Source organism: Carcharhinus amblyrhynchos, chromosome 19 (assembly GCF_965287045.1).
Source record: "Carcharhinus amblyrhynchos chromosome 19, sCarAmb.v2.hapA, whole genome shotgun sequence".
Taxonomy (NCBI): Eukaryota; Metazoa; Chordata; class Chondrichthyes; order Carcharhiniformes; family Carcharhinidae; genus Carcharhinus; species Carcharhinus amblyrhynchos.
Window position 1 is genome coordinate 12,413,942 of NC_137342.1, and position 21,108 is coordinate 12,435,049.

Consider the following 21,108-nt stretch of genomic DNA (forward strand, 5'->3'; position numbering starts at 1 on the left):
AGGACACTAGTGAACCTAATGAATTTTCCAACAATCGACAATGGTTTCATGGTCATCAGCAGATTCTTAATTCCAGATATTTTTTATTGAATTCAAATTCTACCATCTGCCATGGCAGGATTCGAACCAGGGTCCCCAGAATATTAGCTGAGTTTCTGGATTAATAGTCATGCTATAATACCACTAGGCCATCGTCTCCCCCCAAGTAGGCAACCCCTTACTTTTAAACAGTGACCCCCTAGTTTTGGATTGTCTCACAAGGAAAGATCCTTTCCACATCCACCTTGTCAAGACACCTCAGGATCTTATATGTTCCAATCAAGGTGTCTCTTACTCTTCTAAACTCCAGCAGACACAAGCCTAGCCTAGCTAACCTTTCCTCACAAGACAGCCCGGCCATTCCATGCATTAGTCTGATGGGCCTTCTCTGAACTGCTTCCAATGCATTTACATCCTTCCTCAAACGCGTGGGTTTCCTCCGGGTGCTCCAGTTTCCTCCATTAGTCTAAAAGATCTGCTGGTTAGATGCATGGACCCCAACAAGGGCCAGAGTGTGGCGACTAGGGGAATTTCACAGTAACTTCATTTCAGTGTTAGTGTAAGCCTTACTTGCGACTAATAAACAAACTTTAACGTTTAAAACATCAAATAAGCAGATCAATATTCTGCACAGTATTCCAGATGATTTTTAAGTTTGATATAAATTGGTGAGAGGTAGATTAAGGTTCAAAACTTCCCTCATGCCCAACAAAAAGCACTTCCGTAGGCAGACCTGCACATCCTACAGACTATGGCCTTCATAGCGAGGGGGATTGAATATAAAAGTAGGGAGGTCTTGCTGCAGCTGTATAGGGCATTGGTGAGGCCGCAGCTGGAGTACTGTGTGCAGTTTTGGGCGCCGCACCTGCGCAAAGATATTTTGGCCTTGGAGGGAGTGCAGAGGAGGTTTACTAGGCTGATACCGGAGTTGAGGGGGTTGAGCTATGAGGAGAGGCTGAATAAACTAGGCTTGTACTCGTTAGAGTTTAGAAGAATGAGGGGAGATCTCATTGAGACGTATAAGATGATGAATGGGATGGATAGGATAGAGGTGGAAAGACTCTTCTCGCTCAAAAAAGACAGTAGGACTAGGGGGCACAGTCTCAAGGTAAAAGGGGGGCGGTTTAGAACGGAGTTGAGGAGGAACTTCTTCACTCAAAGGGTGGTGAATCTCTGGAATTCTCTGCCCGTTGAAGTGGTGGAGGCTGCCTCGCTAAATATTTTTAAGATGCGGGTTGATGGGTTTTTGATAAGAGAGGGGATTAAGGGTTATGGGGAGAGGGCAGGAAAGTGGAACTGAGCAGCGACAGATCAGCCATGATCTTATTGAATAGCGGGGCAGGCTCGAAGGGCTAGATGGCCTACTCCTGCTCCTATTTCTTATGTTCTTATGTAAGATCTTTTATAGGAAATAATCTTAGACATATTGCAAGGCAAACAATTAACCTTATTTTTACCATTACAGTGCGTCATATATGGTATATGGGATCTCCTTGGTTTCTCCAACTAAAGGACAAACAACACTGACAGATGTATTTCTGACTAAAAACTGTAAGATGAGATTATTAAGAAATCAGGTTGACAGAAGCAATATTAAATCAAGCAGCAATTTTGGTTAGATTATAATGGCCCATTAGCCCAGTATCGGGATCAGATTTGATCCTGGTGAACAGTGTCTGGTGTTTGATCCCTATCCCAGCTGTGTGTTAGATTGGAACCTGCCTCCCAGCTTTACCCGTAGTGAAAAAAACTCTGGTAAATAATCAAAGACCAGCTTTCAAACAGAAAATTCGAGAAGGATTTGATAAAAGCTGCAGTAATTCAGTATATCTATCAAAACAATAAACGTCAAGAAGCTTAACCAGTTCTCTGCACTACTTTAAAAAAAACTGCTTCTCTATTCAAATACCTTTATACAATTAATTACAGGTTGAGTTTTTATCTCACTACCTCCCACCAGCACTCAGATTTTGGAATGGGCTCAATTTAGGTGGCAAGCACTCACCTGAAACAAACAGGAATCTCACTAAAACATTTAAATTGTAGTCTTTAATACAATTCTGATCTTTCACTCAGCCATCCTCCACCTGTGTGTAATGACTTCAACGAGGGTCAGGAGATTGACCTCAGAGTACGAGCTCCCTGATTGCAGTCATAATTGCCTGCTCAGAGAGCTCATGCTCCAAGAGCCCAACCTCACAGGCCTTGTTGAAGTCACTGCACTGGGATTGCCTCCTTCTTCCCACTCAGTGACACACTCTGTCCTAATCTATAGTTGAGCCCTCTGATTACCCAACCTGTCAGGCAGTGAACTGCCCCTCGGTGTTTGTTCAGCGTTGGCAGCTTTCCACATACATTAAAACAAATTCTGGACTCTAAAAATACATTAAGCTTGCTGCCTAATTCAGCCAGTGGGCGAAGCAAATGCATCATTCATCTGACTAATGCCTGGTATCAAAACTGCCCCCACAAGACCAGGCAACATCTTGGTAAAGCTCCTTTGTTTGCACTTAGTGCTTGCACCATCTATGCATACCTGGGGTGTATATATCATGGAACTGCAGCTCATCATTAGATTTAGGAATCTTCATTCCACTGTTATGATGGGTGACATGTCTATAGTTCTCTAGAGTCAAACAAGATCCTGTTTTGATCTACACTGTGGCTTGATCTAAAACATACACCCTTCTTCATGAAGCCTCTTATTACAAATGTAATTTCTGATCACAAGACCATAAGAAATCGGAACAGGAGCAGGCCAATCAGCCCCGAGACTGCTCTGCCATTCATGAGCTCTTTCAGTTGCTCCACTGGGGTGTCTTTGGCTGTCTTGGCAGTGCAGAGATTAAGCCGTGTGGTAAACGGCATCCTCCACAATTAAACTGGTTGACTGTCAAAGTAGAGTTTCAAACATCAACTGTCTCCCAGCAACCAAATCCATAAAAGCAGCCAAAGACACCCCAGTGGAGCAACTGAAAGAACTCATGAATGGCAGAGCGGTCTCAGGGGGCTGACTGGCCTGCTCCTGTTCTGATTTCTTATGGTCTTGTGATCAGGAATTACATCTGTAGCAAGGGGCTTCATGAAGGGTGTATGCTTTAGATCAAGCCATATTGTAAATCAAAACAGGATTTTGTTTGACTCCAGAGAACTACAGACATGTCACCCATCATAACAGTGGAATGAAGACTTCTAAACCTAATGATGAGCTGCAGTTCCATGACATATACACCCAGGTATGCAGAGATGGTGCAAGCATTAATTGCAAACAAAAGGCAGCACAAAGGAAGTTTATCTAGATGTTGCCTGGTCTGGAGGGTTTTAAGTACGAGAGATTGCATAAACCCAGATTGTTTTCACTGGAAAGACTGACACTGAGCAGGGGGTGACCTGATGGAAGATTACAATATTATGGAAGGCATAGATAGGGTGGATAGTCAGAGGATTTTCCCCAAGGTGGATGAGTTGACTACAAGAGGCCACAGGTTTAAAGGTGAGAGGGGGTAAGTTTAAAGGAGAATTGCAGGGAAAATTGTTCACACTGAGGGTGGTGAGTGCCTGGAACACACTGACAGTGGAGGTGATGGAAGCGTTAGCAATGTTCAAGGTGTATCAAGCCAAACAAAAAGGTATAGAAACTGTGCATCAGTCCAGGCTTGGTGGGCTGAAGGGCCTGTTTCTGTGCTGTATTGTTCTGATCAACTCAGAAATCAATAGGTTGATTTGATACGCACGTGAGCATTGAATTAAAATTGTAAGTATTTTTTTAAATAAAGGAGCTTGCTTGCCTGTATAGATATTTCATTTGGACATTGCACAAGTGTACTGGCAGCTGTCTACCTTTCTCTGCTTTGTTGTATTGGGGATGGTAGTGTCAGTACTTAGTTCTGACAAACACAAATCTCTCCTTGCGATTTTGAGGCAGTGCATTGCAGTTTCCTTTGAATCAATGGCAGATATTTCTCATGAAGGCCTGCGACTCACTGGATGTTAATCTTCACCACACTGCTTTTGCTCCACTGACGTGCTGATCAATGTCTACGCCTGGCCATATAATGTATCATTTGATCACCGGTCACCGAATTCTTTGAGTTGCTCAGATCACGGTAGAATTGTAATGAAGTTATGGTTCTAGCATTGTTGGACAATATTTCACATCAAGAGCCTGGTTTAACATGCGTTATGAAATAGAAGCAGAAATCGGCCATTTGTCTCTTCAAATGCTTCCGAGTTGAAACAAAGAATCCCTGCAGCGCACAAAGTGGCCATTCAGCCCATTGAACCCACAGCAATCCCACAGGCCCTATCCACGTAACCCCAAGTATTTATCCTGCTTGTCCTCCTGATAATCGGGGGCAATTTTTTTTTAAACACGGCCAATCAACCTAACCCACATATCTTTGGACTGTGGGAGGAAACTGGAGCACCCAGAGGAAATGACACATACATGGGGAGAATGTGACCATGCCACCAAGGTTTTGTGCAAGTTCAAACAGCAAGATTGATTATCTCAAGATTTGCAATCCAACCATTATCTTGTAAGTTGAGTTTGTGCCTACGTATGCCTTGTTTGTGAACACAACTCTTCACTCTCCTAAAGGAGCAACAGCGGCACAGTGGTTAGCATTGCTGCCTTACAACACCAGGGACCCGGGTTCAATTCCGTACTTGTGTCACTGTCTCTGTGGAGTTTGCAAGTTCTCCCCATGTCTGCGTGGGTTTCCTCTGGCTGCTCCGGTTTCCTCCCACAATCCAAAGATGTGTGGGCTAGACCAATTGGCCATGGCAAATTGACCCTAGTGGCAGGGGGATTTGCAGGGGTTACGGAGTAGGATGGGATTGTGGGCGATGCAGATTCAATGGGCCAAATGGCCTCCATCTACACTGTAGGGATTTTATGAAAATATGTTTGGAAGCCTTTTTCTTTGATGAACCCCCACTAAAATAGCAACAGAAGGAAATGAACTGTGATGGAAAGAATCTTGTGCTGAGAGACTGGAGATGGAAGCCTTAGGGAGTCTTGGTCATGACAACTTTCATTGATAAAATGTTTCTGTTATGTCAACAACAGATATGATGGGCAGTAATTTAAATTTTGAAATATGTACCACACGCACCATGAATCCTAGTTAAAATCATTTTGAAAACACCAAAAATATCAGTTGTCAGAGAAGGTGCAGTAAATAGTGAACAAATAGACTGCTAACTCCTTCTATGCCCATTAAAAGAATTGCAACATTGAACATATAAAAGGAGAAAGGTGAGACAAGACCAGGAGACCCAACTACTGCTGCTGTAATCTATTCAATGGAGTACTATGTGCACCCACACTCATCACCACTCACATTTGAGGAGTGTAAGACATGTGAGAGCCAAAAATTAAAAAGCAACAGCTGCCAATTCTTTGGAAAAACTGTGGAAAATTCCTTCCCAAGACAACTGAGCAGACTTTAGGAGACCATGACAAGCATTATGAGATGAACTTGAAATAAACCTCGTCATAAATGCCTCATCTACTTTGGTTTTCTAACAGAAAAACCATTGTAGGCTCATCTTCATCAGTTTGGTTCCAAAGGTCTTCTGACTTCTTATCCCACATTACTTCTGATACTCTTAGAAAGCACTGTCTACTGAAGTAAAATATTTCTATCACCTCATAAAATTCACAGCATCTTTCCCTTCTATTACTTCCCTGGGTAAGTTATTTCAGTAAGAAGTCTCACAAAATCAGGTTAAAAGTCCAACAGGTTTATTTGGTAGTATAAGCTTTCGGAGCGTTGTTCCTTCTTTAGGAGAGTGAAGAGTTGTGTTCACAAACAAGGCATACATAGGCACAAACTCAACTTACAAGATAATGTTTGGAATGCGAGTCTTTAGAGGAAATCAAGTCTTTACAGGTACAAACAATGTGCACAAAGAAAGAGTCAAGCACAGATTAAAGAGGTGTGAATTGTCTTAAACCAGGACAGTTAATGAGATTTTGCAAGACTAGGCAAGTCATGGGGAATTCACACATGGAACAGGATGTACAAATGCCCCTCCATGCATATATCTATCAGAATAATTAAACATAACGGAGACAAAACTTAAATCAGCAATTTGCCTATCAGCATACTGCACTGCCCACAACTGATCCTCCTTTTTACCCACTTGGGAACTTAATTCACGGCTTCCTGTTTAATTCTTCTGATATGAATATTATTTCACATTGTTACATTTGGTTTAAAGAAACATGGACAACTTGATAAAGCTGGGCTGAAAATGAATAAATAAAAATACCCAGATGTAAATACGTCAGTGAATTGATTGATGGCAACGCGAGTCTTGGCTTTGGTCTTGGGGGTGAGAGGGAGGGTCAGTCCATTTGGAAAAGTTATGTTACTTATTTTAATGCAGTTCACTTCAACTGAACTCTATACGATCAGAGATTTTTGTTCTCCGTTATGGCAATGATCCAGGTACTTTAGAGATATTTACTCAGTGATACGTCATGAACAGTCAGGAATCATATTCCTTTCAGAGACCAATGACAGTAATGAAAAGATTTTATGATAAACTTTGATTAAACGTCAGCCTGTGTTATTATTATAATTAAAAGCATTGCGTGTAATTAAAACTATGAAATGTCTCATTATAGATACCCATCCTTGAGGAGGTTGAGAGTTTTGAATAAGCTCAGATCGAGGCCCTTTGGGTCTCTTTATGACCATAGCAATTATCCTGATGTTTTTCCCTGTTGTACTTGGGGCAATATACTGTCTGCCAGAGGCTGATAAATCTGCCACCAGCTCATTCTTGAAGATGTGCTTGGTGAGGATAAAATGTCTTCAGCCAATAAAAAGGGCTAAACCTTGGGCGGGTCGATTCCTGCATCAAACAAACATCCACAACAGCGAACAATTGAGGGTTGTCACTATTTTAAAACTAGTTTCAACTAATATCTCAAACGTGGCTTGATGTCGGACCTTAATTTTGCTTTATTCATCTATCTGCTGCCATTACCCCAAGATCTCTTGGGCCACAAGATACAAAGAAGCCTGCAGAAAATTAGAATTTGCAAAGAAACAGAGGGATTTTAGGCGAGAAAACATTTTATAGCTGGCGCATATTTATGGGAAAAGGTGCATTTACACAACAGTGTGTGTTGAAATGGAACTGATTTAGCTTCAAAGCCGTTTAAGTCAATATAAGACACACACTCCTGCAAAAAAAAGTACAAGCTTTCATTTTATGCTTCGCTTCATCCAAACTCATTTTTGTATCATTATCTTTCAGTTGACATATTATCCTTGCATGCTTTCTGCAAGTAATTTGCAAGAGAGAGAGAATTTTGCAAGACATTTCAGAATAATTCAGGATTAACAAAACTTGGAAAGAACTATGTGGAGTTGCCCATGGATACTGAACTTCTGTTCATTGACTGTGTTAGTGGAGATCATTCCAGCACACCTAATACCCTGTCATTTCAGCATCACTCTGATAATCTATTCCATTTCAGCACTCCTCTCTGATAATGTTATATTTCAGTACTACTCCCTGATATTCTGGGGGTCTATTATAAACACCTAGCAATGTGGCTGCCACTATTTTGTTCCTCAGTTCTACCCATAAAGCTTTATTTAATGCCCCTTCCAAAATATCCAGCTTCTTAACTAATAATACAATGCCTCCTCCTCTCTTGTATCGCCTGAAGATTCTACGCCCGGAAATGTTGAGTTGCCAATCTTGCCCCTCCCTCAAACACGCATCTGCGATGGCTGCTGTGGCACAATTCCACACATCAATCCCCACTTTAACTCACTTATAACACTCCTGACAACAGAAGCCATCCAGCCTTCCCCTTGCTCACTTGAAACTTAATACATCTGTACTCCCTCTGACTTGATTGTTTTACGACATTATCCTGCGTACCTATTCTGCTAACAGTGTCCAATTAGTTTAAACTCCTCCCAACAGTACCAGCACACCCACCTGCAAGGAGGTTTATCCCACTGTGGTTCAGATGTAGACTGTCAGATTTATACAGCTCCCAGCCGATCGAGGAGGCTGCTTTGTCTTGGATGATGCTGAGATTTTTGCATGTCAGAGCTGCACTTTTGTCCGAATCGCTGCATAACCTTTCTGATCGTGCATTCCTATGCTGTCTATGTACAAAACCTGTGCCTCCTCCCTAATCATCAATTCTTCCAGTGTGGGTGAGATTTTCCAGATCCTGCCTAGAGTCAGTGGGCTTTTCGTTGGAGCGCCCAATCTCCCCCTGCAGCCCCTCTCGGATGGGGCTGGAAAATCCCAGCCTCTGTCATCATTCATTGATGGAATCTCACTCATGTTTATTCTGTTCTGTTCATTCTCTTGTCATATCAAAGCAAGTTAAATAAGGGTCACTCTAACTCACTTCTCATCTCTGTCCTTGTTCATTCCCCATTATTAAATCCATTAGTGAATGTTCCTTATTTGGGCTTTTGAGTTAGAAAGAAATCCTACACATTGGAGTCCTATTCTTTTTATTCACCTCTTCTGTCCAATTAGCGCAAGTGCTGTTGAAATCCCCCACTGGCCAGCACGGTGGCACAGCGGTTGGCATGGCTACCTTGCAGTGCCAGGCACTCATGGTTCAATTCCAGTCTTGTGTCACTGCTTGTGGGAAGTTTGCACATTTCTCTCCATGGGTGCGTGTGTGCGTTTCCTCCCAAAGATATGCTGGTTAGGTGGATCAGCTATGAAGGATGCAGAGTGTTACAGGGCTAGGCTGGAGGTACAGGGTGGGGGAGGGAATAGATCACAGAACCCTACAGTGCAGAAAGAGGCCCTTCGGCCCATCGAGTCTGCACCGAACACAATCCCACCCAGGCCCTACCCCCATATCCCCACATATTATACCCACTAATCCCTCTAACCTATGCATCCCTGGACACTAGGGGCAATTTCTTAGCATGGCCAATCAACCTAACCCGCACATCTTTGGACTGTGGGAGGAAACCGGAGTACCCGGAGGAAACCCACGCAGACATGAGGAGAATATGCAATCTCCATACAGACAGTGACCCGAGCCGGGAATCGAACCTAGGACCCTGGAGCTGTGAAGCAGCAGTGCTAACCACTGTGCTACCGTGCCAGAGTAGGCCAATAGCCTGAGCAAAATGCCCTTTCAGAGAGTCAGTGTGGTCTCTATGGGCTGATTGGGATTCGATTGGAAGCCATTTTGTTCACATCAATCCAATCCAGCCATCAGTTGAGTGAACTAACAGCAACATCCCTCCCACCCCTTCTGTTTTTTTTTCCCCCCTCAATGCTGTAATTTGCATATTTCTTCCTCCACACCTTTCCACTATCGGGTGGTCACACACTACACCAGTTAGTGACGGATCCTTTATCAGCTTTTAACTCTATCCATATGGATTCTATTTTTGTCTTGCTGTTAGCATTCCTTTTCACTGCCGTTAGCTTACAAGCAGATATCCCAGCTGTACACTTTCTCTCTTCAAATTTTCAAAACATGTTACACCCTGCAACTTTTAATTCCAAGTCCCCTCTCCCTGTAATGTCTGCTTCCTCCCAGCACCATTACCCCCAGCTCCAATGGTTCATTACCCACTGCATGCAATGCTCTACAGACATTTGAACAGGATTTCCTCTCACTTTATGCTCAATTTTTTTAGATTGTTGTTCTCCAGCTTTACTTATTGTCTTGCCATTAAGCTCCCTTACTTCATATTCTTTTGTGTTCTTCCATCCTGTTGCTTATGTTACTTGTAGATCCCATTTCTCCCTTATTTGCCCTGTCCATCAGGATATTTCTTAGTTTAGATGGGAGTGCATTCCATCAGTAGAGCTCATTCCTGCCCTGGAACTGGTGACAAGTGTCTCATGAAAGAGAAACCCCCCTCTTTCCCACACCAGCCCTTTATCCATGTCCTATGTGCACTGATCTATACTGGGGCAGCATGGTGGCACAGTGGTTAGCACTGCTGCCTGACAATGCCAGGGCCCCGGGTTCAATTCCGGCCTCGGGTCACTGTCTGAGTCTGTACATTCTCCTCAAGTTTGTGCTTTTCCTCTGAAGGTTCCAGTTTCCTCCCACAGTCCAAAGATGTGCAGGTTAGGTGCATTGGCCCAAGATAAATTGCCCCTCAATGTCAGGGAGTTTAGGAAGGTAAATGTGTGGGGTTACAGGGATAGGACAGGACTGGATGGGATTGTCGTCAGTGCAGGCTCGATGGACCAAATGGCTCCTTTTCCACTGTAGGGATTCTATGTTCCTCTGCTAACTTTCACATGATTGGGCAATAACCCAAAAAGATTATTCCCTTGAAATCCTGCTTTTTAATTTAGAGGCTAATCGATGATATCCTTTGAGCAGGGCACACTCCCTGTTCAGAACAATGTTGGTTGGATCATGGACCATAACGACCAGATTTGCTCCCTTCCTTTGCAATTCATCTTCAGCACTCACAGGATTTCTCTCACCCTGTACTAGATAGGCAATATACCATTCAGGGTCTTGTTTTTGGCTTCAGATGTCATCTATCACCCTCATTACAGAGTCTCCTTATCACAACCTTCTCTTGGCCCAGGGAATGTTTCAGTACCCAAGGAGTTGTGACTAACACTGAACCATCCCCACTTCTGCGCTTCCGATCTCACGATGGAGGGAAGGTCATTGATGAAGCAGCTGAAGGTGGTCGGGCCCAGGACACGCCCCTCAGGAGGCCCTTCATCAATGTCTTTTGACCGAATTGATTGACCTCCCAACAACTGCAATGGATTTTCCTTTGTGCCAGGTATGATCCCAACCAGCACCAACCATCTTCCTTTGTGCCAGGTATGATCCAGAGATCTTGCCCCTGCTTTCAACTTCATTTAGGTTCCCTGATGCCATACTCGGCCGAATGCTGCCTTGATGTCAGGAGCAGTCATGTTCACCTCATCCCTGGAAATCAGGTCTTTTTTCCACGTTGTCTGGAGCCGAGCGGCCCTGGTGAAAGCCAAACTGAGCACCAATGAGTAAGATTACTACCGTGTCACTGCCACTTGATAGCAGAGTTGATGACAACTCACAACTTTGCTGATGAGGCAGTTATTGGCCAGGCTGAATTGGTCCTGCTTTTTGTGGACAGAACATACCTGGACAATATTATTCAGCTAGATGTCAGTGTTGTAGCTGTCCTGAGACAGTTTGGCTAGAAACATGCCAAGTCCTTGAGCATCAACTACAGCTACAGCTGGGATGCTGTTAGAATCCTTGGGCTTTTCAGTATCCAATGTCTTTAGCCGTATATTGATATTGCATGGAGCAATCAAATTGATCAAAGACTGTTATTTGTGAGATGGGATCTCCGAAGGAAGCCATAATGCATCATCCACATGGCACTTCTGGATGAAGATGGTCGCAAGTGCTTCTGACATGCCTTCCGCATTGACATCGCGAATAGAAATATTTGCTTATTTAGTTCTAGTATTGCTCTCTAATACTCCATTCCATTTCAGCATTACTCCAATGTTATATCGTGTTGCAGTAAAACTCCCTGATATTCTAGTCCATTACACAAGACTAGTAATTCATTCCATTTCAGAATTATTCTCCAAGTGCAGGACAAGACCAGGGTGCGTGACTTTCTATTGGTGTTTACCAAGGAAGATCAGGCTGATAAAATATCCAAGTGGAGATGGTAGGAGGTATTGGATAGGGTGAGAAATAATAGGAAGAACATAGCGGAAAGTCCAGCTTTGCTATGAGTAAATGGCCCAGGTTGCTCAGGAAAAGCAGGTGGAGATAGCAGAAGGGTTTGTTACAATCTTCCAAGCTTCCTGAGGTATGGAGGAGGCGCAAATGAAAAACACCTCATTCCAGAAAGAGTATGATGGGATTTCCATTCTGTGCCTATTTCCTCAGGCAGCGATGGAAACCAGGATTGTTTCCTTTTGACAGCTTGGTAGGAATTTGCACCAAATCACATGATGCTGAACCCAATAATTATGGACCCATATTATGTGGGGAAGGGGCTAAGCTGGATGGCGTGTACCTTCCGTCATGAGGGCTCCATGTTTAAAAGGTACCTGGGGATATCGACTCCTACGTCGCAATCCCAACACGGAAGGAGGATCCCCTCCACCGGGTTCATCGAACGCAAAAAGCTATTTTACAAGTGAAACCCCTTGCCGAAATTGGAGCACTCTGATCCTGTCTCCCTATCCCAGCAGCAAGGAGGAATCGAGAGCACTGCAGAGAGGCTGACTCCATTAAACTGAGAAGCTTGAAGGGTTTTAATCAAAAGCACTCATCACCTACACACAGCGGAGAGACTGCCTCACACAACACAGCCTCTGCCAGCGAGTGCTCCCACTGCTGGGCAGGTGAGTGCCAAAGGCATGGAAGACACTCCACTTGACCAGAACTTGACTCACCCTCAGAAGCACATCCCTGCTGCCAGCCTGCAGAGCAACTTGTACAGCTACCATGTCTACTTTTTAAAAATTTATTCGTGGGACATGGGCGTTGCTGGCTGCCCTGCATTTATTGCCCATTCCTAGTTGCCCCGAGAAGGTGGTATTGAGCTGCCTTCTCGAATTGCTGCAGTCCACGAGCTGTGGGCTGACCCACAATGTCTTTAGGAGGGAATTCCAGGATTTTGGCCCAGTGACTGCAAAGCAATATATTTCAAATGCAGGATGGCGAGTGGCTTGGAGGGGAACTTGCAGGTGGTGCTGTTCCCATGTACCTGCTGCCCTTGCTGGAAGAGGTCATGAGTTTGGAAGGTGCTGTCTAAGGATCTTTGTGAATTGCTGCAGTGCATCTTATAGATAGCACATACTGCTGCTAAGAGAGTCAGAGGTGGAAGGATTGAAAGTAGATGTGGTGCTAATCAAGTGGACTGCTTAGTCCTGGATGGTGCCAAGTTTCTTGAGTGTTGTTGGAGCTGCACCCATCCAGGAAAGCAGGGAGTATTCCATCACACTCTAAACTTGTGCCTTGTAGATAGATGGTGGACAGGTCTTGAGAAGTCAGGTGGTGAGTTACTCGCTTACAGTATTCCTAGCCTTTGACCTACTCTCATAGCCCCTGTGTTTATATGGCAGATTCAGTTGTGTTTTTGTTCAGTGGCTTAGAATCTCAGAATGGGAGCTGAATTCCTCCTCAACATGCTCCAGCTGCAGTTAGGGCAACACCAACCACAGCTGCCTTCTCTGCAGCTGCATGCCCTTCCAAAAGGCAGAGAGAATGGTAAAAGATACCAGTGGATCTCCAAACCCCCGGACCCACAAGAGAAGGTTTAAGGGGATTGGGTCCCTGATTTTCTGTCATGAGCAAGCACCAGTGCCTCAGGAGACTTGGGTTTGCTGATAACATCTCTATCCTCATGCTGCCGTGCCACCTTCACAGGGCAACAGGCAGTTACACAATGCTAGTACCAATGAAGGTCTCTGGCACTGGAGACCTCCCCTTCCCTCCCACAACTCCTTGGACCTGGTCCAGCAACTTTCAGCCTGACAACACATCCTCTTGTCTCTAAGCAAAATTTGGCAGAACAGGAGAGATAGGAGAGTAGGGATATTGTCACTGGACTAGTAATCCAGGGGCCAGTGTGCGAATCCTGCCACGACAGACGGTGGATTTAAATCCAATAAAAATCTGGAATTAAGAGTCTAACAATGACCCTGGAACCATTGTCAATTGTTGTAAAAACCCATCTGGTTCACTCATGTCCTTTAGGGAAGGAAATCTGCCATCCTTACCTGGTCTGGCCTACATGTGATTCCAGAGCTGCAACAATGACCTCAGGGGTGGGCAATAAATGCTGGCTCAGCCATCAATGCATACATCCCATGAATAATTTTTTAAAAATCAAACAAAAACATACTGTGTTAAGGATGCTGCATATCATGAAAAGCAGAAGAAACATGGGTATACAGGCAGAATTTCTCAGAACAGGGAGCATATTCAACGACAAAGGAATAAATTGTAGTTTGTTCTGCTGGCACATTCACTTCAATCTGATTTAGGTGGCAATTTGAATGTAGTATACAGTTGTCGTAGGTACAATGTCTGCCTGAAATCCATACATTTTATGGGGTAATATTTGAATAAAATCTTTGCAACAATAGGCTAGAAATGACAATTTGTGATGCAAGTTTGGTGAGCTTGTGTGACATTCTGTCTCAACAGTGAAACAAGGCATTTAATGCCTGCCTTAAAGTAGCAAAGAAACATTTTGTGCAGAGATTATTAAAAACAATTTCTAGGCTCATAACTAAACAGGGAAGCCTTTTAATATGAAGCTATTTGGCCAATACCCACCAATTCCCACCTTTGAGAGCAGTATCATCCTAATGACAGGAAAATGTCACTTCAATAAGTGAAGATTAACCAAAGCTCCATTTGCTGTACCATTCCCAAAATCTACGCTGGGAGTGAACAACTGCAACCACTCTCAGGCTCTGCAATGCATTTTTTGTTTCAAGCGATCATTCGGACAAGTGTGAGCTTGCATCTAATCGTGTTCCCATCCTTTTCTACAGCAGGAGGCAAACTCCCTGAAAACCCCAGAAAGGCAACATACATTAGCAGCTGACTGTGTGCTTTAAGTATGTCTGTACTTGGTCTTGGGCTCATTTCACATCCATCTAAGGAGTTTGGTCACAGCCACTTAGTAAAACTCCTCCCTCCCACCAGATTTCTCCGTAACCGCCTGATACAAAAACACCCTGATCACATTTGATAGGTTTTTGGAGTTTCCGACTTTGATCTGTCAAAAGAATTTGAGTAAAAACCCTAAGGAAGAAAAGTTAATAGATTATGTTACTTTGTAAATATCTGCAAAGCATTAATTGCATATTTTAAAATGCTGCACCAATGTAACTTCTGCCATTGCTATTCCGTGATTCAATGTTTTTGGAATGTTTAAAGCGAATTACCTTGAACATCACCAGGAGGAGGACTTGGCGATACATCTTCTGCAGTGAAACAGAACAGAACACAGTGTACGACTGACTCTTGTTAGTGAGGGAAAGTTCATTACCAGTTATGGAAATTGAGTATTTGGTGCATTCTATACATTGAAACACACGTTACAGCTCTAATCATTTAAAATTGATGACAGGCCATTTGCTCATGAGGAGCGTAACTATTGGGCAAGATTGGGAGGAATGAATGGAACAGCCATTGTGAAATAGGATCCCCACAGTGCAGAGATAGGCCATTCAGACCAGAGTCTGCACCAACCCTCCGAAGGAGCATCTTACCCAGGCCCTAACTCTGTAACCTCATATTTACCCCACTAATCCCCCGAAGCTACACATCCTGGGACACTAAGAGGTAATTTAGCAAGGCCAGTCAATCTAACCAGCAGAACTTTCGGACTGTGAGGGGAAACCCACACAGATTTGGGTGGGGAGAACATGCAAACTTCTACACGGTAATACTGTCTCTTTGATTTACAGATTGGAATCTACTGCAGCAACATTTGTGGTCTAGAATTCAGGAGTCAGTCTCTGAGTTGCAGATAAATTTTAAATGCAGCTTTATAACAGTTTAGATGCATCTCAGTCTAATTGTTAGCCTTGAACATGGCCGACACTCAAATCCAACAGCAATGTGGAATTATTTTTTCCTCTATCTGGTGGCAGGTAAGACATCTTCTATCTACATGCATTTCACCTCACGTGATGTCTGTATCAACAGATTATAAATGCATTCCTGCCTGGACTGGGTTATGGCTCAATGGTACCACTCAGGTACCAAAAGATTGTGGATACAAGGGTCACTTCAAAAAGAAAAATTCTAAGCTGGTACTTGATTGCACTACTGAAAGCCTGCTGTGCTGTTTAAAGTGCTGTCTTTTGGATAAATGATCTTACGGCAGAACTTTGAAGAGAAACGGATAAATTCTCCCTAACATCCTAGCCCAATTTTATTCCTCAAAATCGATATCATTACATGAGATCATCTGATTATCTCAATGCTGTTTCTGAGAGCTTAATGCATGCAAATTGACATCATTACCCTTCAAATCAGACACCAACTCAACTTGGCAAAAATGCTGCAATCTCTTACAGAGCAGCATTGTGCAAGTACATTCACCACAGGAGCTGCAGAGATTCAAGAAGAAGACAGAACCTTCTTAGAAGCAATGAGAGATCAGCAATAAATGTTTGCCTTGCAGTGCTCACGTCTCAGTGATGAGTTTTATAAAATCCTAGAGAAATTAAGGAGCCTGGCTCCCAGTTCAAAGAAAGTGCAAAGGACACAGAGGTCAGAAACAGGGAACGGAAGTACGGAAGCTTTAAAAAGATGCAGTTCCCAAAATGAAATGTCTAAGCTCCTTCTAATTTAAGAATGACTGACATTTATTCTATTAATTAACAGCTGAACAACATTGCTGGTGAATCAGGTAGACTTAAAAAGCAGCCGTGAAAGTTCTTTGAAAAGTTTAGAAATATGAAACAAATTGTTTATCCCTTTTCATACTTCTTCTTCGATGTTTCTAACATTTATTTCAACAAATGCATTTAAAAACCAGACATACTCACTAATACATGCATTTTTTTAATTCATGGGCTGTGGATGGTGCTGACTAGATCATTTGATGTGCATCCTTATTTGCCCTCAAGAATGTGATGGTGGGTTGCCTTATTGAACAGCTGCAATCCATGTGGTGTAGGTGCACACCCAGTGCTGTTAGAGAGGGACTTCCAGGATTTTGACCCAGTGTGAGTGAAGGAATGGAGAAATATTTCCAAGTCAGGATGGGAGATGGCTTGGAGGGGAACATCTAGATGGTGGTTTTCCCATTTGTCTGCTGCCCTTGTCCTTTCAGTGAGAATGGTCATGGGTTTAGAAGCTACTGTCTAAGGAGGCCTGTAAGTTCCTGTGGTGCATCATGTAGATGGCAAGAACTGCTGCTACTGTGTGTCAGTAGTGGAGGGAGTGAATGTTTGTAGATGGGGTGCCAACGAAGTCGGTTTGTCCTGAATGGTGTCAGGTTTCTTGAATGTTATTGCAACTACACTCATCCAGGCAAGTGGAGAGTATTCCATCATACTCCTGCCTTGTCCTTTGCAGATGGTGGACTGGCTTTGGGGAGTCAGGAGATGGGTTACTGGCTGAAGAATTCCCAGCCTCTGACCTAGTCTTGTAATCATGGTATTTATACAGTTGGTCTAGTTTCTGGTTAATGGTAACCCCCAAGATGGTGATTGTGGGGAAAGTCCATGGGTCATGAGTAGATTATTTCTTGCTGGAGATGGGTCATTGAATGGCACTTGTGTGGCATGAATATTACTTGCCACATATCAGCCCAAACCCAGATATTGTTAAGTCTTACTGCACTTGGACATGGACTGCTTCAATAAACCTGGTTTAACACCATACATTTTACATTAACCAACTGTTACCATAAGTCACAATTTCATTTCCCTTGAAATGTTAATTGCTCAATTCTTAAAACAAAATCTCTTCATGCGAATGATTCTTGAAGCATCAGTGCCAGTGTTGGTGTCATTTGTTCCAGAACAGCAGTGCCATCTGCTTAATTCCTGATTGCTGTGCAACTGCTCTTGGCTTTTCACTGAGCCAGACAATCACACGTGCATTAGTGCTTAACTATATGATAATCTCTGGTTTCAGAAAAAAAAGTTTTAACAACAATACATAAAGTGCCAATCTTTTGACTTGCACTATTGCATCTGACCATGTTATCAGTACTGGTGGTATTCAACGTTTAATGATCTGTTTAAAAGTAGGCCATTCAGCCCATCAAGCCTGTTTCACCATTTGATATGGCGTTTGGTGGCAGTGGTTAGCACAACAGTCTAGATGCATATCAACCTTGAATGGGGACTTACAATGCCAGGGAGCCAGGTTTGATGCCAGCCTCGGGTGACTGCCTGTGTGGAGTTTGCTCATTCTTCTCATGTCACAAAGCAGCAAACCATCACTCAAACCAGCCTCCCATCCATTGACTCAGGCTACACTTCTCACTGCCTCAGAAATACAGCCAGCATAATCAAGGATCCCTCTGGACATACTCTCTTCCACCTTCTTCCATCAGGAAAAAAATACAAAAGTCTGAGGTCATGTACCAACCGACTCAAGGACAGCTTCTTCCTTGATGCCATCAGGCTTTTGAATGGACCTACCTCAAGTTGATCTTTCTCTACACCTAGCTATGGCTGTAACACTACATTTTGCACTTTCTTGTTTCCTTCTCTATGAACAGTTTTGTCTGTACAACATGGAAGAATCAATACTTTATGCTAATACATGTGACAATAATAAATCAAATTAAAGTCTGTATGCGTTTCCTCTGGCTGCTCCGGTTTCCTCCCACAGTCCAAAGATGTCCAGATGTGGATTGGCCACACTAAATTGCTCCTTAGTGTCCAAAGATGCATAGGTTTGGTGGATTAGCCATGGGAACAGGGGCAGGGGATGGGTGAGCCTAGTTGAGGTGCTCTTTCAGAGAGTCAGCGCTGACTCGATGGGCCAACTTGCTTCCTCCTGCACTGTAGGGATTCTATGATGATCACGTCCCGAGCGGACACCTCAATACCTTTTACAACCACTAATAGGGTAGTTATATACGACACAGCAATGCAACGGACAGAAAGCAAGTATAAAAGAATCCAGTAACATTCCAGATGATTGCTGGTGGTTCACAAAAGGAAGCAATAATACTTGAGTATTAAATGTTTCATCAAGTGAAAAAAAAGAACTGAATGGAATGATGTCAAGTTTGGGATGGGAGTCAAAGGTTTAACTTGTACTGAAGGAGTTGGAAAATAGGATGAGAATGCATGGGGATGTGGGAGTGTGAGAGTGATAAAATATAGACCAATTTAAAAATAGAGAATTACAGGAATCAGCTGTATCCTTATCCATGTATGGGAGACTTAAAATTCTGAAAGTTCCTTAAAAGCTCATTACAGAGAACACAGTTTTAAATTTAAAACATTTTTATCAGCAGTGAACAAGGCATGCTATTTGTGATGATAAGCAGGAAATAAGCATTAGTTTGGGACTCCAGCTTTGTATATATGTAAAGATGTACAGTTGTCGGGTACAAGTCAGAGGGAACAGAAGCTGCTGGCTCCAAGCAAGCAGTCTGCCGAGTCTCTCTATTCAGTATGGCTGAGGAATGGTGTTCGATTCATTAGTTTGTCCATTTATTGTCTTGCGTCATAGATTAGGTCTTCACTCATGTCCCATGCCCAAGTTTCTTGACCCACTTAACTAGGGGAGACCATAAGATCCTTCCTTTTGGCTTTCAACTCTTCCATCTGTGGATAACGATGCAGCAACTGCATCCGATTCCTGTAATTCAACAGCTTTTAATTTTAAGTTGGTCTTATACTTCAGAGTGCTCTCTCTTTCTTTAGGTTACAAATGAGGCTGATAAGTCTTAGGCTGGTATTTTCCACACATGCCCCTCACCGCTGCGGTGTATTTTCCAGTGGCAGAGGCAACTCACCACTGGCCACCAGTTAGATCTTCCAGAGCCACCAAAGTCTAGGGCGTTTTGCATGGCTTTCTCACCCACTGCCAGGAATCCTATTGTAGGGAGTTCACCTGCGGCAGGACTGGAAGATGCCGCCAACAGGAAGGGCTCAGAAAAGATGGAGAATTCAACAGAGAACTAAACGTCTGTTGACCTTGGGCAGGAATTTCCAAACCCGAGGCAGGCGTGACCAGAAAATCCTGCCCTTAGACTCTGTGATGGAAGAGAGTGATCTGTTGGGACACAAGTGCCTTTCCTGGGCAATATTTCAGCCCATATTTGCCAAGACTCTCTGGAAGGGGCTTGAATACAACTCTTCTCCCTCAGAAGTGGGAACATTATTCCTGAGCCAATGGCCACTCCATCTTTGCATTTGTACTAACATATTATTAGTGCTGAAGCATAGCTCCAAAGAGGAGTCATATTGGACTCAAAATATCAAAACTATCTCTCTCCAAAGACGCTATCAGAGTACTTTCTCTCTTTATTTCCAATTTCCAGCACCCACAATACTTTGCTTTTATATTAGTACTGACATGCTTCATGCACGTTAGTCTATAAATGGACTGAAGCTTTGGCAAAAATTTGATTCTTCACCTGAGAAATATTTTAACTCCATTCACCTTTCTGGAGCAGTATGGTAGTGGGATATCAGGGTTACCACTGGAGGGAAACACAAGGAAAAGGAAGAAAGCAGTTTATCACCCTTCCTTCACTGCCGCTGGGTCAAAATCCTGGAACTCCCTAACAGCACTGTGCATGTATCTACACAACATGGACTGCAGCATTTCAAGAACAGTAAGAAGTCTCACAACACCAGGTTAAAGTCCAACAGGTTTATTTGGTAGCACAAAGCTTTTGGAGCATCCCTCCTTCTGGTGAGACTCACCTGAGGAAGGAGCAACACTCTGAAAGCTCGTGCTACCAAATAAATCTGTTGGACTTTAACCTGGTGTTGAAAGACTTCTTACTGTGCTTACCCCAGTCCAACACTGGCATCTCCACATCATGGCATTTCAAGGTGGCAGCTTACCACCACCTTCTCCTATTGCCCATTTTACTGTGACACCCACACCACCTGAATAAACATTGGAAGCATTTTTGTTATCAGGTCATCATTGTCAAGTAAGGAGCTGCTACTGGATCGCTGTTACCCAGTAAAGTGCTTCGTATTTTTCTACACCGGACAGTGTTAAGTGCCAGCCAGGAACATCACCGTCTCTCGTCATGCAGCTTAGTGTTCCAAGAAATAAACAGTCTGAAAAAGCCCCAATTCTTCACCAACATGGGATTATGTGACTAATTTCTAAAGAGCAGCACAGATAAATTTGACTTTATCTGCTGAAAGAAAAGCATGAAAAAGGTGCTGCAATCCAAAATTACCAAAAGAAATCTTAGACGCATGAGCAAACATATTGATGACGTGGACTGCACTTCAGTTGGCATGATTATGGAGATGTTCGTTGACAGTGTTGTCACTTTGATTATATTCAAATTATTAAGATTAATTGGATAGTCAGAAGCTTTATGTCGGGGTGGAAAAGTCAGATACCAGGGAGGATATGTTTAAGGTGTC

At 43.2% G+C, this 21,108-nt stretch overlaps 1 protein-coding gene across 3 annotated transcripts in view; it reads right to left on the reverse strand.

Annotated features, from left to right (window-relative positions):
- Positions 1-21,108, reverse strand: part of LOC145355309 (non-muscle caldesmon-like) — a 211,350-nt gene that overhangs the window by 183,525 nt on the left and 6,717 nt on the right. The gene's annotated exons all lie outside the window — the stretch shown is intronic.